Here is a 13,104-nt window from a genome sequence, read left to right on the forward strand (position 1 = left end):
TTCTGAAATCTTCTGACTTCTGGTTTGACAACAGATGCGGAAGTGTCATCAAAACTGATAAAAAACTAATAACGATTTTAGATTTAGTTATAGTACCTTTGTGTCAGTAATCACTGTGGTATTTTACTATTGTGATACTTTTTTGTGACTTGTATCATGTTGTTTATCAAATATTTAATTAATAGTTTTACAGGTGTTTTGTGGTTTTAATTATCTTAAACATATATTAAATCAATTATTTACCAGTCAGCTTTTGAATATGACACTATTCATTAAATCAGCAATTGATTAGTGAGCCATTAAATATGGGGTGATATTCACCGGCAAAATGTCATATTGATCTCGGCGAATGAAATAGGGCCTGTAAGTCTCGTTTACTTTCACTTTCGATTTACCACTTCCGGGTACATCGGCAGACTTATTTACCGTTACGCATATAGGTAACCCGAAGAACTCGAGGGATATAGAAGTTAAATTTGTTTCGGTCCTCTTCAGATTTGAAGGAATGGATAGCGCGGGTCAAAAAATGCAGGTAGGTCAATTATCTGACGGAAAAAATGAGGGATTTATAGAGTTTAATAAAACTAGTTTATTTTCGGATAGTGACAATTGTTTCGGATGTTTTGTCAAGGTAGTGAATTCTAGTTGTTTAGCTTTTAGTATTGTTTTAACTACTGATGTGAGAAATTAATTCAAACCATTTTAACTTATTGAAATAAACAATGCAGAAACACTTTAATTCTAGTGTATATTAAAGTTATACAAAATTCGGACATTGCACAGTAATTCGGATATTTTTTCCTTTCCATTTTATTCTTGTTCCTTTTTCAATTATATATACATGTTAATAAAGTACCTAGCAAATAATGATTGAATTAAAAAATATAATATTTGATTAAACCATTTCAGATGTATAGACAAGGAGGTATATGACAAGTATATAGAATATACAGTTGTTCAATATGGACCATTAATCAACTGATTGCACTGCCTATGATCCTGAAATATCTATACATCAAAGGTAAATACATGTAAAATAGTTGGATTAATTTTTAGTTGAGATCGGAAAGATAAACAATTATCAAAATATGTTATTATAATTTAATAACTTTTGGATTTCACTGCATGATAATTGATAAGTAAATAAAACATTAAAAATAGTCATGTTTCACATTCAAGAAGATCAATATTTTTGACTGTTATATATTATGTGTTGTTGTTTATCTTCAATGTTTATTTACTTCAAATATGAAATTTTTCTGTCAATTATGACCAGCTTATTAAATGTAATGTAAATATATATCTAGAGTAACAGATTTATTGATTTTTCATTCTGCAGATAAAAAGGGAAAAGATGAAGGAGGATTTGTCCATGAAGACCTTTATTGCAACTACCATCTTCCAGTTCCTTAATTTGAGAATGATATCAGAGAACACACAGTTACAGTGAAATATTAGTTTAATATAAGCCACTGAAAATAGTCAAATGTACTTTCCTGAAGAAGATGAATGACATCCAGCACAAAAATCTTAATGTATAAAGAGTATGATTTTATGGTGTTTGACACTATGATCTTGTTAACATGTTAATGTCACAATGATAGAAACAGAGTAAAATATCCACATTTCATTGCAGTTTTAAGTATTAAAACTAGATACTCTATATATATACCAAAGCTGATAACACACCAGAGATAAGGTGTTTTCATAGAATCACAGTAGAGTCATATGACATTATGGACATTAAATGACTATGAAGTAAAGATTAGCAAAAATATTATATATCATCTACTACTAATATTGTGAGGTAATCATTGATAAGTTCACAAATTTGCAATCAAAGCTTTGATATCAAGCTGAACATTTTTCAATTAGAATATGATTTATAACTCTATGATTATTTGTTCATGTTAATTTCAAAGTCTTTACATTTGTAAAAGGAAATACTCTTATTCTTGTATCAGTAGACACTCACAGTGAAAAGTTACATTGTCCAAATAACTAATAATAATTCCAAGTGCTTTCCTGAAGTTTTTCTTCCACTGGAAAATCAGTGTGATTATATGCTAAGCAGTGCACTATAAAATTGTGTAAAAATAAAAGTTTATTAAACTTATGAAACTGTTTTTTTGTTTCTACTATTTGGCATATATTTATAGCAGTGCTTGATCATAAGAGTTCATCTGCAAAAATAAGTGTCACTGTGTACTTTAATTCTCTAACAGCAATGGCTAGATTGCTTGAATATGCAAGCATTGACTATATGAAATACAATGCATGTCATTTGAATTTTGTCTGTCCTGAAATCGAAATAGATACTATCTAAATAATATTGATGAAAAGTTCTTGACAGCTCTTCAATGACTACATTTACACATATGTACATGGACAAAAGTTAAAAGCATTGTGTGTTTTTTTTTTTTTTTTTTTTTTTTTTTTTTTTTAAACATTGACAATTTGAAACAGTTCCAATTGGTATATTATGTATCAGTGATGTAATTGTTTTTGTATCAAGTGCAAACCCTAAGTTTTGCATGTATTGTATAGATAATTCACTTTGGTCAAAATGTCAACAGGTTCAATACATTATAAAACAGGTAATTTGAAACCCAAAGAAGTATATGGTATGTAATAACTACCCCTCTGATACTAAAATCTTCAAGGAATGCAGAATTGCAAGTCTTATCCAATTAAAAGAGAGACTTGGGCTTACAAGGGCTAGCAAGCTAGTGTTTTGCTACAGAATACTCAACACAGATGAATTGCATTAATATTGTTTACTCTGGTATTACTACCTGCCATGTTCAATGCAAATCATGGCTTTTCTAAGAGCAGTGAAAGGCTATAACTGGAAGGAATTTTACACATCTTGCCTCAGAAAGAAGTTTTTCTTTGAGATGATATTTATGATATTTAAATAATGGTTAAAGATTACATTACTTTCACAATTGCAGTGATCATGGTGATAATATGAAATGAAACTCAATCAAGATAGAAACATTTTAATGCTGACATTTATCTTTTTACCATTCCTGTTAATTTACAAGTCTATTTATAACAAATTTATCTTAACTGTTTTAAAACTACATGATGCCTGGTTGAAACTGTTTTGGGCAGCCATTTGCAGAAGATAAATTATCTTTGAATAATTAAGTTAATACAAAGTTACAAATGACAGGTTATTTATTTCTAATAATGGCAGGTTATTTATTTCTAACAAAGACAAATATTTTGTTTAACATTTTTACACTGACATATATCTTTGAAGTGTCTTCACCCTTAGTTTTTATGAGAATACAAACATTCAGTCAGACAGTTTACACAAGACATGGAGCTTTAAGAAGCTTTGATTCAGTCAAAATCTGTAATGGACTGCCATGTCTTTACCACTATGTACCCCAAGACTGTGTATTGACATTTCCTTTCAACTATGCCTGGTGGTATCACTATTTGATTTCTAATCTGATGGTGAACACTCCAAAATAAATCAAGAGCCATGACAAGTACTCAAGATCCAACCATGAAATAACATACCTGTATATAAAGAAAATTAATCATGAGTTGAAAGCAATAATAATTGGTCAGCTATAAATTTCAATCATTATCATATTGTCATGCATAGAAAATAATGTTGAAAAGGAAGAAACACTTCTTGGTGTCATAGCTTTTGTAGATTTGCTTTGACAACTGATCTTTAAAAAATGTGATAGTGACTAAGTTCTTTTAACCATTTACCGAACATGATTAAACTAAAAAATATGACCCACTTACTTGAGAAAAATACTTTAAACAGTATTTAACATAAATTAACTACATATGCCATACTGTTTGTTTATTTAGCTACACTGTAATTATTTACAAAAACGAGAACATTATATGTTATACAATAATATTTATTTTTCATTAATGTAGTTTAAGTAGCTTTAAGTATATATTTCTTACCAAAACGATTTTACAGCAGAGCATGCATGTGTATTTACAATGGATACTGACGTCTTTCATCTCACCACTGTCCTCAGTCAAAATATCTACAGGAGCAAAATATTTCATTGAATTTTATGACAATATACATTGGTGATATACAGCTTGACTGTTTGTGCTTTATAAAGATAATTATTATAAATAAATAATATTTTCAGTTGGAAGAAAATATATTCAACTAAAACACACTGATAATCACATTGAAACGTTTATCCGAAATATGCGCTGTCCGAAATTTCTAAACATTATATACTTCTGAGAGATAATCAGGTAGCGCTATAGAAAATTGATAAAATCAAATTCACCAGTATGGTGTCAGATGCGAATGATGTTGTATCAAAAAATAAATTTATTAGATTTACATGGAAATGAAAATATGACAACATTTATTGGGATAAACTGAATTTGAAATGACACACCCACCTGAAGATTATACGAAGTTGTCTTTCATTGATACTTGTTCACAAGATGAAACCATTTGCATTTCGTTACAAAACAAAGAACTCTGCCAATTTCCACATTTCATTTGCTTTTCCATGTAAGTTTTACTTTCCCACCGGCATACAAGTTATACCCAATATAGATAAGCAATGTTGTTGATATTTGTTTGTACCCGGAAGTGCAAAATATCGTGAAATCTCGCAAGTCACATGACGAGACTTACATACCCTATTCTGCCGGTGAATACCACATCATATTCAATATAATTATGTTGTGATATTCCCGGCAAAATATTATATTGACCTCGGCTATCGCCGTGGTCAATATGAAATCAAATTTTGCCGGTGAATATCACATCATATTCAATGGCTCACTAGTCAATTGTTGAAATTAGTAAATAAGTCACCAAATTGTAAATCAAAATTGTAAGATCTGAACATAAGATTTGCATTTGTTGTAAACGTTCGCCCCTTCATAATTATCAAAGTTGAATGTCTTGGTGATTTATTTTTGATTTACCAAACGCAATTTGCTAGCAACTTATGTTTGACAAAACGATCAAATAACTGTTATTATTGTCTGCGCCTAGAGTAATCCAATCGAAATTGTATTCATCTATTTGTATGTAAGACAATAGTATCTAAATATCAAGGACAAGTTCACTAAATGCAGTCCCACATTAAACGCCCAAAATTTAAGTCAAAATTAGAAGTTACAAAGTAACATTTTCAATTTTGCCGTGTTGGGCTTTCTTCTGTTTCTCTATTTTATAAATATTAAGTTTGTTTTGATACAGCAAATAGAAATGCACCTGACTCACTTTATCCATCTTTCCATCTTTCTTATATAAATATGATATGCTTAATCTGAATTCTGAAAGGAATGTTTTTACAGAACATGATCAATAGATATGATACGCTTGTTCTAAATTGAATTGTCTATCACTTTGAAAAGTATCAGTTATTTATTCTGGACGAATTATACTCTGATCCGGAACGCCATCGCCTTTGTTTACAATCTTATGCTTTTAAAGACATGAAGGCTCTTCAAATCATTGTGTAGGCAAATTTGTACTTTTCCTTATTTCAGAAAAAAATCTGGAAACAAAGTGATCCCTCGGAAGCATTAATCAGACCAAAATTACAGAACAGGCTCAATCTGCAACATTTTCAATTTTATTGTGTTGGACTTTCTTTAGGGATTCTATTTTGAGTCAACTACCTTATCTACAATAATTTGTCTATTGATGAAGAGAAATTATGATTACGAAATTGCCAAAATCTTCGCAAACATACTGAATGAAATTTCAAATTATACGTAAGTATGTCGAAACGACTGCATTTTTGGTTAAAAGTCATGTCCATATTTTTGATTATTTGTTTGATTTTTGTTTTGTTTTTTGTTAGTGTTTTTTGTTTTATGAGGACAACGTCCACCTTCTACTAAATTATGAAAACATACCATCAAAGAAGGGTCCCGTCAACATAGGACCACCTGCAATGAGCCCAGCAGAACACCAAGCAAAAGCAGGATAGTGCTCAAAAAACTACTAAGACAATAATGTAATAAATGTGTGTATAAACTTGATTGTTTATATACTCCGGGAAGTTACTTTAGATTATTCTTATGTTTTCTGTCACATTGACATTTAACTTGTCTTTATGGTCGGCTTGATCCAAATACGTATGTAAGATTATTACCCCATAATGTTATATTACGACACAATGGCGGAAAAACGTTGAAAATCCTAAATATATATATTATTGATGACTTGAAATCTATCCTGGGCTAAGGACGGAAATCTAACGTTTAGAGAAAGGAGAATCTCGTCAAAACAGGTAACAAGGAAATAACACAGCATTTTTATGACATTTTATTATTATAAATAAACAGTGCAATATATCTCACGCGACTGAAGGTAGTATTATCCTTGTGCACAACCTAAAATATGAAAGATGTTGTTAAAATAAGTTAAAGTAACTTTCAACTGTGTTGAAATTTAAATTATCTTATTTTAACAGGTACATGTATGTGTTTACCCGCAAGGTACAGAAATTTGGTACAACATCGCAACTTTGTATATATTTTGTATTCACTGATAGTGCCCATAAGGGGTATTGTACCTTAAGCAGCAATCAGACTTTCACAAAATAAATTTTATGAATCAATGACCCAGACGAAACAAAAAAATATAACAGTATTAACAAAAATCATTTAAGATGAATTGCTTTGTCACAATAAGCATGTCTAAGCCTCAGGGAGTGAACAGACAGACGGATTGTGTTAAAAATCCTATTTTATAAAACACAATTTCTCAAGAGATGTTATTGGAGAATAAATTTTATCAGTTTATTGCACCGACTGACCAATGATTATATCAAAATATGATAAACAAGATCAACAAGGAAGGCGGCGTTCAATGAACGCAAGATTGTGTGGAATGCTGATTTTTTTCGGTTAATCTGAACCTTGCAAGCCTTTCTAGCATAAGCTTTTATAAATTATGAAAAGTTTATATTTGTTTGCTGCACGTCTTTTTTATTATCGCCCGAAGATATCCATCAAAGCAAGATGATCACACACATCCATATATGCATCCTTTGCCTACTTACTCTTGTTAAACAATTTTGGAAGATTTTTTATGCCCCCGTCATATAACGGCTGGGGCATATAGTGTTACCCTGTTCCGTCATTCCGTCCGTCCGTCATTAGGTAATCATCAGTTTCCGTTCATTTTCTTAGTAACGGTTGCACACATTCAACTCAAAATTAACATATGGATATCTCATGAGAAAATGCATGTCAAGTTCGAATTTGGTCATGGTTCGATCATTTCTGGCAGAGTTATGCCCCTTTTACTTTGAAAATAATATGAAATTTTCAGTTCCCGTTCATTATCTCCCCAACGGTATTACACATTCAACTCAAACTTGACATATGGATACGTCAAAGGAATGCACAGGTCAAGTTCAAATTTGGTCATGGTTCAATAATTTTTGGCAGGGTAATGCCCCTTTCACTTTGAAAAAAATATGAAATTTTCAGTTTCCGTTCATTATCTCCCAGTTTTACCCATTTAACTCAAATTTAACATATGGATACGTCAAAGAAATGCGCAGGCCAAGTTCGAATTTGGTCATAGGTCAATGATTTTTTGCAGAGTAATGCCCCTTACACTTTGAAAATAATACGAAATTTACCGTTTCTTTTCATTATTTCCCCCAACAGTGTTATACATTTAACTCAAATTTGACATATGGATATGTCAAACAAATGCGCAGGTCAAGTTCAAATTTTGTCATGGTTCGATGATTTTTGGGAGAGTTATGTCCCTTTCACTTTAAAAATCATATGAAATTTTCAGTTTCGGTTCATTATCTCCTCTAGGATATTACACATTCAACTCAAATTTGACATATAGATGCGACAAACAAAAGGGCAGGTCGAGTTCAAATTTTGTCATGGTTCGATGATTTTATACAGGGTTATGCCCTTTAACTTTGCAAAAAAATGAAATTTTCAGTTTCCGTGCATTATCTCCACAATGGTTGTACACATTCAACTCAAATTTGACATATAGACACATATTTAATAGGAATAAGCAGTTCAAGTTCGAATTTGGTGGTGGTTCAATGATTTTTCTGGTCATTCGGGATCATTGATACCAGCACTATTAAGTGTTGAGAATTAAGTACCGTTCAAGCCAGTGCTAGGGGGCGTGAGGGATGTTGCACTTATTCATTATCCCTCATGTACAGACTTAATCAAACCGAGTCTGCAATTCTTATGTAATTTTGTTGTGATTAATGCTTCCGAGGGATCACTTTCTTTCCAGATTTTTGGACAAAGTTATCTCTCTTGAATGTTAGAAAAAAAATTAATTTTCAGTTTCAGCACTCATACTTTTGTTGAAATGTATGTAACCATTATTTTGGCTACAAATATGCAATATGCAATTTACAAAAGGTTAACACTGAATAGTTTCAGTGCCTTGAACTTTGTATAAAAATGGTTTTTGTTAACCTAATTTTGCCGTGTTGGGCTTTCTTTAGGGATTCTGTATTTATCTATTTCAATAGTTTTAAGGGCTTAGAATATTAATAAATGTCATGAAATGTGAATAACACTTGAAATAAAAGAAACATTTTTATTTTTTTAATGCTTAAAAATGTTATGAAATATTAATATCACTTAAACTAAAACAAACATTCTTATTTATTTTATGCTTTAAAATGTTAAGAAATATCAATTACACATGAACTGAAACAAACATTCTTTTATTCTTCGAAAATTTATGAAACATTAATATTATTTTAACTAAAACATCTACTTTAACATCGTCTTCTCTAAATTGACAAATAATAGAAGTTAGACATTTTGCATGGAATTGTGTAGTGAACTTCTTGCAAGATTGTACAAATTTTAGTCCTGGGGTAAAAACAGGACCAAAGTGTGCCTTGTAAGTGTCGCGAAATGTTTTATACAGTGACAGCTGCAGGATTACAGATGTTGGATGGTGGGATGGAGAAAGGAAACCTTTTGCAGCAAGCTATGTTGTCATCAGGGTGTTGTCATCTGCGGATGTTTCAAAATTCTAAATTTTACCAGTTCATGTTAAATGTTGAATTCTGCTTAAGCCGGTGCTAGGGGGCGTGGACGGTAACTTGCACTTTCCAGTACCGTCCATGAACAGGCTCAATCAAACCGAGCCTGCAACATTTTCAATTTTGCCGTGTTGTGCTTTCTTTAGGGATTCTGTATTTATCTATTTTAGAACAGTCTGTTGTGTTTGATGTTAACCTGAAGTCAATGGCCTAAAACGAGACTGAACGAGCTGAAGGGCGTATAGTCTGTACCAACCAGGAAGCAGATTTTCAATTCATCCTTAAGAAATCAGTTCAGGATGATAACATGGATACGGACGGAGATTTTTTAGCCACCAAAATGATCCTTAAAAACTCTGGAAACGAACAAGGTGATTACACAGCGAACTGAGGGAAACAGGAGGTCAAAATGGTTCAAGTGATCCCCCCGCCAAAGAAATCATATTTTAACCCTTGAAGAGCTGCCTTCGGGATTGAGGGAAAAGGTTGCGCTGTTCTATCAAGATATAGACACATATTTAATAGGAATAAGCAGTTAAAGTTCGAATTTGGTGGTGGTTCAATGATTTTTCTGGTCAGTCAGGATCATTGATACCAGCACTATTAAGTGTTGAGAATTAAGTACCGTTCAAGCCGGTGCTAGGGGGCGTGAGGGATGTTGCACTTATTCATTATCCCTCATGTACAGACTCAATCAAACCGAGTCTGCAATTCTTATGTAATTTTGTTGTGATTAATGCTTCCGAGGTATCACTTTCTTTCCAGATTTTTGGACAAAGTTATCTCTCTTGAATGTTAGAAAAAAATTTAATTTTCAGTTTCAGCACTCATACTTTTGTTGAAATGTATGTAACCATTATTTTGGCTACAAATATGCAATATGCAATTTACAAAAGGTTAACACTGAATAGTTTCAGTGCCTTGAACTTTGTATAAATATGGTTTTTGTTAACCTTCAATAGTTTTAAGGGCTTAGAATATTAATAAATGTCATGAAATGTGAATAACACTTGAAATAAAAGAAACATTTTTATTTCTTTAATGCTTAAAAATGTTATGAAATATTAATATCACTTAAACTAAAACAAACATTCTTATTTATTTTATGCTTTAAAATGTTAAGAAATATCAATTACACATGAACTGAAACAAACATTCTTTTATTCTTCGAAAATTTATGAAACATTAATATTATTTTAACTAAAACATCTACTTTAACATCGTCTTCTCTAAATTGACAAATGATAGAAGTTAGATATTTTGCATGAAATTGTGTAGTGAACCTCTAGCAAGATTGTACAAATTATAGTCCTGGGGTAAAAACAGGACCAAAGTGTGCCTTGTAAGTGTCGCGAAATGTTTTATACAGTGACAGCTGCAGGATTACAGATGTTGGATGGTGGGATGGAGAAAGGAAACCTTTTGCAGCAAGCTATGTTGTCATCAGGGTTAGAACAGTCTGTTGTGTTTGATGTTAACCTGAAGTCAATGGCCTAAAACGAGACTGAACGAGCTGAAGGGCGTATAGTCTGTCCCAACCAGGAAGCAGATTTTCAATTCATCCTTACGAAATCAGTTCAGGATGATAACATGGATACGGACGGAGATTTTTTAGCCACCAAAATGATCCTTAAAAACTCTGGAAATGAACAAGGTGATTACACAGCGAACTGAACAGATACTGCCACAAAAATGTTAAATCAGGGGAACAGGAGGTCAAAATGGTTCAAGTCATCCCCCCGCCAAAGAAATCATATTCCACCCTTGAAGAGCTGCCTTCGGGATTGAGGGAAAAGGTTGCGCTGTTCTATCAAGAGAAGCCAAAAATGGCCTCAAATGAATGTCTCCCTGGCCTTAAGAGGGCATATGTGCGGTATCACTGCGAAGCCGGGGATGATTTTGGCCCCACAGAGTTGGTCAATAGCATACTTTTGTCCGGGGTAAAGGATAGAATTTGGGAGGCGGAATATACCCCCAAAAAGGGTCCAATTTCAAGAAGTATCAAACACAGCGGATTAAGAACGAACGAACAAGGAGAGGACTTGAAGGCATGTGCCCTGATGCCAAATCCAAGATAGAATCTGTCGCCAAGAGGCTAAAGATGACGCACAGTCAAGCTTGAGTGTGTTTAGAAAATCTAGTGTGTCGCACCATGACGTCATAAGACACATCAGGTGGTATTGCCATCCTGAAATAGTTTGTTTCTTTTGACTTCAGTTAAAGTTTGAGGATGTTTTGAAAATATCGTGTGTCACACCATGACGTCATCAGTTGGTATTGACACCCTGAAATAGCTTGTTTCTTTTACCAGACAATGCATTATGCAAAATATCTCAGTTATAGGCCTTTTGGGTCTTTACAAGAATATTTGTTAAATTTATTCTTATAATTCCTTGTGGTTGCCATGGCAACCATATTTCTGCACGGAATTTAATTCTTTGAACAACTTTGGAAGCCCTTCACCCAAGGATCAATCCTCCCAAGTTTGGTTGAAATTCGACTAGTGTTTTTTTCACATGAAGATTTTTTTTAAGTTCACTATATAATCTATAGAACACACAAACATACATACATACATACAAACACACACACAGGTGAATCGTTATATGCCACCGCATCGCAGATGCTGCGATGGCATAAAAAGACCAACAAAACCAACAACAAAAAAACAACAACAGAAAATGCATAAATCGTGGAAATGTGATTATTACGCGACACCAGAAAGCCGCACATGATCGATATAGATATCATTCGATGAATGTAGGATTTGAGCTAATGTCGGACACATTTATTTACCGTTTATTGTTTAGAAAACTGTGAAGCTTATAAACACATTCTTGAATCTATTTAAAGAATGAACGAGTACTAGTAATGTGGATACTAGTGTACGTACAATTAAAAGAAACCCAAGACACACAGCATTTACAACACATTTTATTATAAGAACTTGATTACATGGTGATATTTTGTTCCGTAAAACTAGATAACGGATTTGAATATGCATTTTAAAGTTCCTCACTTTTTATTTTGTTTAATTGTGTTTATTTTATAATCACTTAAAAGGATGGTTTATTGAAATCATATATTAGGCAATTTATTTTATTGTGGGTACATGTTGTTATTGAATTGAACCTGGCTCAATAATGAACAATGTAACTAACTATGAATGGCTTTGGATGTTTCAAAATTCTAAATTTTACCAGTTCATGTCGAATGTTGAATTCTGCTTAAGCCGGTGCTATGGGCGTGGACGGTAGTTTGCACTTGACAGTAACGTCCATAAACAGGCTCAATCAAACCGAGCCTGCAACATTTTCAATTTTGCCGTGTTGGACTTTCTTTAGGGATTCTTATTTCTCTAAATTTTTGTCTTAAGAATCATTTCCGAGTCCACAGAAAAATACGGAGAGGAATCTAGACAAGTAATCCTTCGCTGCTTGTTTTGCTGATGAATGTGAGAAATTGATAATGGTAATGAGCTTAAACATTTCCTCTGATAATGGTAACTGAATTTCAACGGCAGATAAAAAAATTCTCGGGATTGACGTTAAGTCCAGTTAATCTTTTTAGTTAAGACATACCAGGTAGTTTCATAATGTCATGATTTCTTAGACATCTTTTGAACAACCTTAACCTAGATTTACTTACATGATTGTACAAGACATAGTTCCACTTCTTTATGTCTGTGTAAATTTGTAGGATGAACTGATACATAAGTTACAAATCAAATCCATGTAAAAGACGATTAATTTTAGAAGATGTAAACTGAAAAAAGTCGGTATACACTTAACACAGCTTTTTAAGTTGTTTTTTTTTTTTTTGGCATCTTTTTTAAATTTAATTCTAATCTCTGTTATTAAGATATATTTAGTTCAATATAATTCACAATAAATCAGTTAACGAAACTTGACCGGTAATATTACCTTTAACGGGTAAACATTATGATCTATATTCATCCGAATAGAGAAATGATGGCATTATACGAAAAAAATCGGATCATATTACAGACTTGAAAGTTTATAGTCGGGATTCCTTAATTGAGTTTTCCGCGTTTTACAATGTTGTTTTACCTTAGATT

The 13,104-nt window shown here is 32.4% G+C and overlaps 2 long non-coding RNA genes across 2 annotated transcripts; one reads left to right on the top strand and one right to left on the bottom strand.

The window, feature by feature from the left end:
- Positions 1-367: 367 nt before the first annotated feature.
- LOC132744400 (uncharacterized) lies at positions 368-2,046 on the top strand. Its single transcript, XR_009627693.1, has 3 exons — positions 368-532; positions 910-1,021; positions 1,340-2,046. It is a non-coding gene; the product is annotated as an uncharacterized LOC132744400 (long non-coding RNA).
- A 994-nt stretch (positions 2,047-3,040) lies between these two features.
- Positions 3,041-4,649, bottom strand: LOC132744401 (uncharacterized). Its single transcript, XR_009627694.1, has 3 exons — positions 4,405-4,649; positions 3,943-4,028; positions 3,041-3,534 (listed from the first exon to the last, which is right to left on the bottom strand). It is a non-coding gene; the product is annotated as an uncharacterized LOC132744401 (long non-coding RNA).
- Positions 4,650-13,104: the final 8,455 nt, after the last annotated feature.

This window comes from Ruditapes philippinarum, unplaced genomic scaffold, assembly GCF_026571515.1.
Source record: "Ruditapes philippinarum isolate M1 unplaced genomic scaffold, ASM2657151v2 ctg5723_1_1_1_1, whole genome shotgun sequence".
Classification (NCBI taxonomy): Eukaryota; Metazoa; Mollusca; class Bivalvia; order Venerida; family Veneridae; genus Ruditapes; species Ruditapes philippinarum.